At 41.9% G+C, this 11,867-nt stretch overlaps 2 protein-coding genes across 3 annotated transcripts in view; one reads left to right on the top strand and one right to left on the bottom strand.

Moving 5' to 3' along the window:
• Positions 1–4,284, bottom strand: part of SMC4 (structural maintenance of chromosomes 4) — a 109,254-nt gene extending 104,970 nt beyond the window's left edge. Inside the window, exon 1 of the mRNA XM_089675438.1 lies at positions 4,118–4,284. The gene's annotated coding sequence lies outside the window, so the exon portion shown is untranslated. The remainder of the gene's footprint in view (positions 1–4,117) is intronic.
• Positions 4,285–4,379: 95 nt separating this feature from the next.
• Positions 4,380–11,867, top strand: part of IFT80 (intraflagellar transport 80) — a 201,043-nt gene continuing 193,555 nt past the window's right edge. For both annotated transcript variants that reach the window (XM_089675439.1, XM_089675441.1), the window contains exons 1-2: positions 4,380–4,529; positions 5,018–5,185. The gene's annotated coding sequence lies outside the window, so the exon portion shown is untranslated. The remainder of the gene's footprint in view (positions 4,530–5,017; positions 5,186–11,867) is intronic.

Raw genomic sequence — 11,867 nt, 5'->3', positions numbered from 1 at the left:
AGTACAGAGCTCCATGGATCCTCCTCCTGCCATGTTCAGGAACATACTGCTTCTTACCCAGGTCTATATCACCAGATGAGGGCCAAACGTCAGTATTACCCAAGTCTGCCTGGATGTAAGCCAGGAAATCAGAGATGACCCCTCAAGGGACAAACCACCCATACTCACTACAATAATTAGAAGTATCACCTCCCAAAGCTAACACTCCAACATTGGGATTCTTATTTCCAGGAAAGTATTAAATCCAGGGACATCCCAACATGCCTTACCCTTCTGTGGGAGCTTTGTGAATTCTGCATGGCCTATGTCTGGAATGTTAGTGAATTCTCATTCAATAATCAGGATGTCTAAACCCATTAGAATCTCTCTAGACCACGAAACACACCGATGAGTGTTACACTGGGGTTTATTTACTAAAAGTGGAGAGTTCAAAATCTGGTGCACTTCTGCATAGAAACCAATCAGCTTCCAGGTTTTCTTGCCAAAGCTTACCTGAACAAGCTGACGTTGGAAGCGGATTGGCTGCCATGCACAACTATACCAGACTTTGCACTCTCCAACATTGTGTATTATAGGAATTTTATTGTACATGTGATCTGCCATTCATGTAATAATCAGGATGACCTATAATCAGTTACAGTATACCAACAGACCAAACACCCCGATTACTATTTCAATGTATTAGGTGTATACTTCGTGTCCAGGTGATCTGTCATTCATTTAATAATCAGTATGTCCTGTCATTTATATCCATAGACCATGACACACAACGATCAGCATTACAGGGATGTTCGTGTCCAGGTGATCTGTCATTCAGTATCAGTGTCCTGTCCTTTATATTCCAGTATGGTCCCGTGTATTATAGGGATGTTAGTGTCCAGGTGATCTGTCATTCGGTATCAGTGTCCTGTCCTTTATATTCCAGTATGGTCACGTGTATTATAGGGATGTTAGTGTCCAGGTGATCTGTCATTCAGTATCAGTGTCCTGTCCTTTATATTCCAGTATGGTCCCGTGTATTATAGGGATGTTAGTATCCAGGTGATCTGTCATTCAGTATCAGTGTCCTGTCCTTTATATCCCAGTATCGTCCCGTGTATTATAGGGATGTTAGTGTCCAGGTGATCTGTCATTCAGTGTCCTGTCCTTTATATTCCAGTATGGTCCCGTGTATTATAGGGATGTTCGTGTCCAGGTGATCTGTCATTCAGTATCAGTGTCCTGTCCTTTATATTCCAGTATGGTCCCGTGTATTATAGGGATGTTAGTATCCAGGTGATCTGTCATTCAGTATCAGTGTCCTGTCCTTTATATTCCAGTATGGTCCCGTGTATTATAGGGATGTTAGTATCCAGGTGATCTGTCATTCAGTATCAGTGTCCTGTCCTTTATATTCCAGTATAGTCCCGTGTATTATAGGGATGTTCGTGTCCAAGTCATCTGCCATTCAGTATCAGTGTCCTGTCCTTTATATTCCAGTATGGTCCCGTGTATTATAGGGATGTTAGTGTCCAGGTGATCTGTCATTCCGTATCAGGATGTCCTGTCCTTTATATTCCAGTATAGTCCCGTGTATTATATAGATGTTAGTGTCCAGGTGATCTGCCATTCAGTATCAGTGTCCTGTCCTTTATATTCCAGTATGGTCCCGTGTATTATAGGGATGTTAGTGTCCAGGTGATCTGTCATTCCGTATCAGGATGTCCTGTCCTTTATATTCCAGTATAGTCCCGTGTATTATAGGGATGTTAGTGTCCAGGTGATCTGTCATTCAGTATCGGTTTCCTTGTCCTTTATATTCCAGTATCGTACTGTGTATTACAGGGATGTTAGTGTCCAGGTGATCTGCCATTCAGTATCAGAATGCCCTATAATTTATATTCCTAGAGCATGACAGTCTGATCAGTACAGTTCTGTCAGGTGTTAGTGGTCAGGTGACCTGTCACTCATTTAATAATCGGGATATCCTATATATTCCTAGACCATGACAAACACCGATTATTATACCCTGTGTATTATATGGATGTAAGCGTCCAGGTGATCTGTCATTCATTCAATAATCGCGATGTCCCAAGATTATAGCTCTCTTTAGAGGCCATGACATACTCCTGTCAGTACAGTTCTGCCTGGTGTTAGTGCTCAGGTGACCTGTCATTCATTCAGTATCAGGATGTCCTATAATGTATATTCCTAGACCATGACACACATCGATTAGTATTACCCTGTATATTATGGGGGTTAGTGTCCAGGTGATCTATCATTCATTCAATAATCGGGAAGTCCAAAAATTACAGTATCTCTTTAGAGGCCATGGCACACACCAAGTATTTTAGGGGTATAAGCATTGATGTGACCCGTCATTTATTAATCAGGATGTCCTATAATCAGTATCACTCCGACGCTATATATATATATATATATATATACACACACAAATTTTGACAGATCAGCAGTGTATTGATCCGGATACATACGTATGTCATGGTCTAGATATACATGCATGTCATGGTCTAGATATACATTGTACCCGATTATAGTACACCCCGATTATAAAATGAATGACAGATCACATCAATGCTGGTATTCCTATGTTATCTGGACTGTGTCATGGATTCTGTAATTTTGGGTCATCCCGATTATTGAATGATAGACAGATCACTTGGACACCAACATCTCTATAATACATAGAACGATAGTGGAATATAAAGGATAGGACATCCTGACGCTGAATGACAGATCACCTGGACACTAACATCCCTATAATACACATGACGATACTGATCGGTGTTTGGCGTTGTCTAGGAAAATAAATGGTAGGACATCCTGATAATGAATGACAGGTCACCTGAGCACCGATGACACACATAACGATACATTGTAATAGTAATCGGTGTGTCTCCTGGTCTAGATACAGTTCACTATAACTAGGACATTTAGTTATTACATGAATGGCAGTCCCCTGAAGCACGTCCGTTTTTTAATAATCAGATCGTCCTTTAACTGATATATACTATATACAGACTGATCGGTGTGTCATGGAGATATATATAAACACACATACAGCTCTGTGTGTGTTATAGTCGGTCTATCCATCTAGACCAGAGTGCTCAGGAGAGCTGATATTCATTTAATAATCAGGATGTCCTGTACGGTCATTAGTTTCAATATCCATCCAGATCATGGCACTCACTGACCACTATCCCTCGAGTGTCCAGGGGATCAGACAAACAGAAGGTCTTCGATTTAGTTATATTATCTATAGGATGACACACACGATCAGTATCGTCCTGTGTATTATGGGAATATCGGCGTACAGGCGATCTGTCATGCAATGTTAATGTCCTATACTTTGTATCTGTACACCATGACACACGTCGATCAGTGTCCAGGTAAGTCGGTCATTCAATCAGGATATAATCAGGTGCAATATTATTCAGCGATCAGTATCGTTCAGTGTATTATGGGGACATCACTGATCGGGCGATCTGTCATTGAATACAGAGGATGTCCTATAATCGGTTACAATATCTAGCCCAGGACACACACCGATCGGTATCGCCCTGTGTATTACGGGGATCGAATAGATCCGATCTGTCATTCATTGAATAATCAGGATATTGTACAGTCAGAAGTTCGGAGTGAATACAATCCAGCGTGGCAGTGTGTGGGGTGAGGTCTGCCGATCCCCCGATTTCCAGGGACAATGTGAAGCCGAGTGCGGGCTTTGCTGCTCCTTCATCCGATGGTGGTATGTAGAGGCACGGTCCGGTTGTCATGTCGGTGTATCTCAGGAGGGGGTGAGGTGAAGGGAGTGACAGCCCGGTGTCCCTGGAAGAATGACAGCGGAGGGGTAGATCCCCCCCTCCTATAGAAGAGATGGGGTGAATGCAGGTTTGCATATAAAAGCAATGACAGGAGGAGAGGAGGAAAGACTAAGGTGGCAATGTGCGGCACTACAAGTCCCAGCGTGGCCCGCTTAGCCCTCTGTCCCGGTTGCCCGGGGGTCCCATGTGGGTCAGACTTGACAGCTGCCAGTGGCGCCCGCCCCGTCCTCAGCCTGTCACCCCGGCCGTCATCCCGCTAAAATTAATAAAAGCCGAAGTCCGGTCTAATTCACCTTTCCAGCCGCTCCAGCCCGGCTGCCTGTCTCTCGGGAGCTCGCCTGATTTTTTTGCTGATTTTTCGCGCAGTCCCGGCTGGCCAGTGAGGGAGGTTTTCCCGGTGTGGAGCGCCGTACTCAGCCCCTGCCTGCTCTCCGCTCAGATACTCCACTCGAAAATGGCGCCCAAAATCCAAACTCAAAGCGAAGTTCGTTACAAACGCGCGGGGGATTGTGGGAGCCGCGAGTCAGATTTGAAAAGAAAAAAAAAAAAGAGAGAGATGGAGCCGTCTGCCATTTTCCGAGCGGCTCCGCACAGCAGCCCGTGACGCGGCCTAAGGAGAGCCATTGAGGAGAGCGGCGGGGGCATTGTAATGGGCGCAGCACGCCACAACGCTCACTGTAATAACGGTCATTAGAACAGGCAAAGGTACAAATTGACGGTTACAGGACTACGAGGCGGTTTGAATGGGGCGGGGCTTGGTTGCGGGGCAACAGATAGGGGCGTGTCGAAATGGAGAATGCCTCGATGGGCTGGCACTTGATTAGCTTTAGTTATTTCAGGTGACTGGGCAACTGGTCATGTACCCGTAACGCAGAGCCGCCATATTTAGTTCAGGCAAACCGCCAGGAAAGTTAATAATGGTTAGAAAATTAAAATGAAGAATGGTCGATTGGTTAATTCAATCAAAGCAACAGCTCTGAAATCTTTAACGTACTCCAAGCAGTTATTGGAATGCAGGCGGAGAAGTCTGATTTTGTAAGACCGTTGCCAGTTTCTTGCCCGAATCAAGCATGGAGGGCTTTCTAGAAGCCCAGACGTCGCAGAGTTTCAGTGGTTTTTATTTGCTGTGCTGTTTTACGCAATTATGTTTTAATGTGGATGTTTCTGTTCTGATGATGACGTTCTGTTTCCAGGTTGGGGGACGTTTACGCCGTTTCCTGAGTTTGGTACTTTGGCGCAGAGATTTGCTTGGCGAAATCTCGCGATACGTAACCATAGTGACGGAACGCGCTAACAGCGGTGTTGAGCGCTGCGGAGAGGCAGAAAGGAAGGAGGCCCGGAACTGTGCGATCGAGGGGCAGGTAATAGAGCTGGGAAGGGGGATCACAGGCCTAGATGAGTTTTGTTTATAGAGAGAGACTCGGACTTTTTCTGTTGATTGTAGCGGACTTCCATCCCAGCCAGTCATCGTGTACCCCGGAGCCTGTGTCCAGTAGAGGACCGTCAGTGAAATGTACTGCACATTGACAGGCCGATCTGATAGAGAGGAGGCTGATGGGACTGTACTGACAGTCCTTCCTCACCCACTGACACCTCTCCTCTCTGATTGTTAAATGTGCATGATGTGTGGCTGAGAGAGAGAAGCCTTCTAAGCACACTCAGCAGTCAGGCTCCATTACCCACTTTGGGTTTTTGCTTAATTCATTTGAAATTAAAATAAGTGGAAACAGGTAACAACGCATACAATATGCGAGAACCAGGGCTGCTGTTAGGCCCCCTTCTCCGAAAAAAACAGTTTACTATGCTTCAGTTATGAATGAACACAGTGAGTGATTGGTACCGATCACTCGTGTTCATTCAGGAAAGGATTGGGCTGGTTAACTACTTGCCCTCCTGAGGATTTACCCCCCTTCCTGACCAGGCCTTATTTTACTACTCGGCGCTGCACTAATTCAACTGATAATTGCGCGGTCATGCAATGCTGCACCCAAACAAAATTTACGTCCTTTTTTTCACACAAATAGAGCTTTCTTTTTGTGGTATTTGATCACCTGTGCGCTTTTTATTTTTCACGCTATAAACAAAAAAACCCAAAAATTTTGAAGAAAAACAATATTTTTTACTTTCAGCTCTAAAAAATATATCGTAAACTCAAAGTTAGTTATAAATTTAGACCAAAATGTATTCTGCTACATGTTTTTGGTAAAAAATCCCAATAAGTGTATATTGATTGCTTTGTGTGAAAGTTATAGCATCTACAAACTATGGTATAGATATTGAAATTTATGCAATTGTTTTTTGCTATACAGCGCTGTGCTAGTTTAATGGACAGTTGCGCGGTCATGCATTACAGTACATAAATGAAATTTATGTCCTTTTTTTCACAGAAATAGAGCATTCTTTTGGTGGTATTTGATCACCTGTGCACTTTTTATTTTTGGCACTATAACCAGAAAAAGTTTTGAAGAAAAAATGTTTTGAAAAAAAACAATATTTTCTAATTTCAGTCATAAAAAATATCCAAAAAACTAAAATTTCATCATAAATTTAGGCCAAAATGTATTCTGCTACATGTTTTTGGTTAAAAAATCCCAATAAATTTATATTTATTGCTTTGTGCGAAAGTTATAGCGTCTACAAACTATGGTATAGATAATGGAATTTACACCACTTTTACTTTCTGACTGCTCATCACATTTCTTGAGGTGCTAAAATACCAGGATAGTACAAACACCCCCAAATGACCCCTATTCGGAAAGTAGACACCCTAAGCTATCTGATGAGAGGCATATTGAGTCCATGGAAGATTTTTTTTTTTTCCACTAGTTTCTGGAAAATGACAAAAACATTTTTTTTTTTTTTTTACACAAAGTTGTCATTTAAATGATTTATTTCTCACACAAGCCATGGGTATATGTGGAATTACACCCCAAAATACATTCTGCCACTATCGAGTATGGGGGTACCACATATGTGAGACTTTTTGGGAGCCTAGCCACATATGGGAGCCTGAAATCCAATGACCACCGTGAAAGCCTGAAGGTGCGTAACTTCCTCATTACACTTCCTCACTACCTATCACAGTTTCGAAGGCCCTGACATGCCAGGATAGCACCAAACCCCCCCAAATGACCCCTTTCTGAAAAGTAGACACCCCAAGGAATTTAAAAAGAGGCATGGTGAGTATTTTGCAGATCTCATTTTTTCTCACAAGGTTTTGAAATATAAAAAAAAATAGAAAAAATGTTTTTGTTTTTTTCTTCATTTTCCAAAAACATGTGGCAACAAATGAGATCTGCAAAATACTTACCATTCTTCTTATCAAATTCCTTGGGGTGTCAACTTTAAAAAAAGGGGTCATTTGGGGGGGTTAGGTGCTATCCTGGCACCAGGGCCTCCGAAACTGTGATAGGTAGTCTGGAAGTGTAATGAGGAAATAAAGCCCTTTAAAAGCCTGAAGGTGCTTATTGGATTTTGGGGTCCTGTACTTGGGTAGACTGCCAAAACGTCTCTCACATGTGCTACCCCCATACTCGGGAGAAGTAGCAAAATGTATTTTGGGGAGTAATTCCACATATACCCGTGGCATGTGTGAGCAGTAATTCATTTAAGTGACAATTTTGTGTAAAAAAAAAAAAAAAAAAAATATATATATATATATTTTGTCACTTTCTAAAAACTTGTGGTAAAAAATAAATTCTTCTATTGATTCAATATGCTTCTCAGCAAATAGTTTGGGGTGTCTACTTTCCAAAAAGGGGTCATTTTGGGGGGTGGGGGTGTTTTATGCCCAGCTTTAGAAGTTTATACTACACATCACTCACTCTTCTAACCGCCTGAAGACCAAGCCTTTTCTGACACTTTTTGTTCACCTGAAAAAAAATCAGTATTTTTTGCTAGGAAATTAATTTAAACCCCCAAACATTATATATTTTTTTAAAGCAAACACCCTAGTGAATAAAATGGTGGGTACTACAATTTTTTATGGCACATAGTACTCGTGCAGCGATTTTTTTTTTTTTTTTTTTTTTTTTTAAAGCAAATTTAAAAAAAAAATACACTTTTTTACTTTTAATGCATAAAAACACAATATATTGGCCAATTATTTGGTAAACTATAAAAGATAATGGTATGCCAAGTAAATGGATACCAAACATGACATGCTTTAAAACTGCACATGCCCCGTGCAATGGCGACAAACTGCATACATTTTTAATATCCATAGGCAACGCTTTAAAAGCCTTTAAAAGCTACCAGATTGACAGAGGATGTCTAGTGTTAGAATTACTGCCCTTGATCTAACGTTAACGGCAATACCTCACATGCATGGTGCAACCGCTGTTTACATACAGGCACAGGGTCAAGGCTTGTGCACACAGGTGTGTGCGCATGGGAGGGGCAATTTATTTTTTTCTAGTTTATTTTGATTTTTTTAAATTTTTACAATGTACCTTTCATTTTTTTTATCACTTTTAATGTTATCACAGGGAATGCAAATATCCCCTATAACTTCAATGGGCATTGTCATATATTTTTTTTTGAGAAATCTGGGGTCTCAGACTTTGGATATCTCCTTTGTCCTTACATTTATTTAATCAAACCAAAATCGGTGTGATCAGATGCTTTCCCAATGTACAAATGGCGCTGTTTATATCCTGCGAAACTGAAGTGATGAAATGCTTGTAGCTTCCAAATTCTTAGACTATAGAGATGATTGGCACCACTCTGGTCTCCAATCAGCTCTATGGTCAGCTGGCAGAAACACCGGCTGCATTCTCAGGTTCCCCCGATGGCACGGGACTGCCCGAGAAGGCCGTGGAAGGCAGCAGGGGAGGGAGGGAGTATCATCTCCCGCTGCTTGTAAAAGCAATCCTGCAGCTAATTAGCCACTAGGATTGCTTTTATATGAAAGCCGATCGCCGGCTGAAAAAAAATACCAGATGATGCCTGCAGCTGTAGGCATCATCATGGTATAACCATTCAAATCCAATGATGTACCAGTACATCGCTGGTCCTTGTTGGGTATATATACTATGTTCTTTTTATTTTTTGTATGCAGCATGTGGACTGAATGAAAAAAAGAGAAGAAATATCTGCCAGAAAAAGTGTGTGGTATGCCCACCATTAGAATATGTAAAAATGGTATAGCGAGCGCTACAGACAGGTATGTGTAAGCAGCTAGAACACCAAAAAAGGCAACCAACCAACCTTACAGTAATCAATAAAAAAGAGGGATAGGTGCAGCGCTTGAATCAGAATATAAAAGGAATGCTCTATAAGATATATATGCATATAAATGTCAATGATCAAAAAATTGTAAAATAGATACAAATGTGATACAATGGTAAACAGTGCGCTAATCAGTGAGAAATGTTAAAGCACACATAAAGTCCTCATCCCAAATCAGTGGTTATTAGAGAGGTGAAAAATCCTAGGAGCGGATAGAGTGCGCACTCACCAGAAGTGCGTATAAATAACGCATGTAGAGAAGTATAATCTGCAAAATATCTCCGGCATCAAAGCTCTGGTCAGATCGCACTCCACACCATCCTCTGTCTCACTGCGAAGAGCAGTAACCAGGATTCATCAAACAGTATGGGCGTCAAAGGTACTCCTTAGTCCAGATAGGCACAGCAATGCTGCCTGTAGGGGATGTAGTTCACCAACATGTGCTTCAGTGATGATGGCTGGTTTCTTCTCCCTCAGTTTTTTATGACGGAGTCCAAGCACCCAGGGTACATCTGTTTCCTCCATCATTTCCAAAGTATGTCATCACACATTATCCCTTCATTTGACGACTCATCACTGAAGCACATGTTGGTGAACTACATCCCCTACAGGCAGCATTGCTGTGCCTATCTGGACTAAGGAGTACCTTTGACGCCCATCCTGTTTAATGAATCCTGGTTACTGCTCTTTGCGGTGAGACAGAGGATGGTATGGAGTGCGATCTGACCAGAGCTTTGATGCCGGAGATATTTTGCAGATTATACTTCTCTACATGCGTTATTTATACGCACTTCTGGTGGGGTGCGCACTCTATCCGCTCCTAGGATTTTTCACCTCTCTTATAACCACTGATTTGGGATGAGGACTTTACGTGTGCTTTAACATTTCTCACTGATTAGCGCACTGTATACCATTGTATCACATTTGTATCTATTTTACAATTTTGATCATTGACATTTATATGCATATATATCACCATTAGAATATACCGCCCTGCATCCACCCACTTCTAATGGTGGGCACACATTAGGTCACACTTTGCCACAAGCGCCAGTTCCAAGATTGAACAAATGTCTAAATAGTGACACGCTTGAAGAAAATTGTCCACGTATAAGTGGTACCCCATATGGAAAAAGGTTCGAAAATTGGCCAATTCTTCGGCCGAAAAAAAAATTGGTAAATTTTCGCACCATTAGTGGGTTTAATTGTTGGCTGTTTTTCGGGGTTTTGGCACATTTTTTTTTATCGGTGAAGTTGGAAAAAAATCGGGCGATTTAGCGATAAAAAATCTGCGCATGAGCCGTGACCTGCAAGAAGAAGAAGAAAAAGAATTCCAGTCCTCTATTATATTTGACATGAAAAAGTTTTGCGGTTGCAACAATGTATCTATTTGTATCCAAATAAAAACATCTGTATCTGAAATGGATACAAATAGATACATTGTTGCAACCGCAATACTTTTTCATGTCAAATATAATAGTGGAGCTCTCTGCAAGGGACAGAAGTAATTAAATGCTGGCCGTAGACGGGAGGAAAATCGGCCGATTAATTTTTTTTTTTTACCGTTCGTGGTAATGTTGGTCTATTGAACGACCGATTTTTTTTTTTTTTTTTTTTTTTTTTTTTTTTTTTTTTTTAAATAAAACGCCCGGTTTTCAACCTGTCTATGGCCTGCATAACGCTGCGTTTTTGGGGACACTATAATAATGTGAACGCTGGTATAGATCTGATCAGATCTATACAGAAGCGGTTTGTGTTACGTCGCTGCATTACGTTAACTGAAAATTGCGCGATCATGCAACACTGCACCCAAATTAAATTTACGCCCTTTTTTCCCACAAATTGAGCTTTCTTTCGGTGGTATTTGATCGCCTGTGCGTTTTTTATGTTTTGCGGTATAAAAAAAAGGCTGACAATTTTGAGAAAAAAAAAACAATATTTGGGACTTTTTGCTATAAAACATGTCCTGTAAAAAAATTTTAAAATCAAAGTTTGTCAAAAATTTCAGCCAAAATGTATTCTGTGACATGTCTTTGCTAAATAAAAATCCCGATACGTGTAAATTAATTGGTTCACGTGAAAGTTATAGCGTTTACAAATGGCATTATAGATACTGGATTTGTAAATATTTTTTTATACTAATAATGGCGGCGATCAGAGACTTATGGTGGGACTGTGGGACTGCGGCGGACATTCTGACACTGGGGGGGAACTGACTTGGGGTCACTGACTTCCCCAGTGACACCAATACAGTGATCAGTCCAAAAAGAAAAACACTGACGCTGTACTAATGGCACTGGGGAGGAAGGGGTTAACTTTTTTTAAGATAATGAAAGGGTTAACTGTGTAAGGGGAGTGCTTTACTAGGGGGTGGGGGTGTGTACTTCATGGGACGCTGATCCGGAGAGAGGAACTCCTCTCTCAGGATCAGCGTGTGCTCGGAACTGACAGGGAGCAGACTTGCAGTGTAAACACTGCAGCCGTGCTCCCTGTCAGTGATTGCCGGTAATCGCCGGGACCCGGTGATTGACACCCGCTGTCGCGATCGGCGGGACGGGTAGGGCGGGCATGCACCTCGCGCACGCCCCCTACCTGTTTTGTAGACCAATGTTTAAAAGCGGCATTTTGCGCAGCGGTGCCGCCCTGCCTCAGTAAAAACACTGGCTGGTCGGCAACCAGTTAATGTGACATATTTACTGGACCCTTCCCCCACTTTACATCCTGAATTGTGTGCTTGCAGATGCCAGTGGGAAGGAAAAGAGGGAAGCTGACAGCACTGTGGGGGTGGGGGCACACAGGGGGACCTGGGCAGCG

Source organism: Staurois parvus, unplaced genomic scaffold (assembly GCF_062004578.1).
Source record: "Staurois parvus isolate SC_StPar_1 unplaced genomic scaffold, SC_StPar_1.0 ptg000155l, whole genome shotgun sequence".
Classification (NCBI taxonomy): Eukaryota; Metazoa; Chordata; class Amphibia; order Anura; family Ranidae; genus Staurois; species Staurois parvus.
Note: the sequence above shows the minus strand (reverse complement) of the source record. Positions and strands in the feature narration are given on the sequence as shown.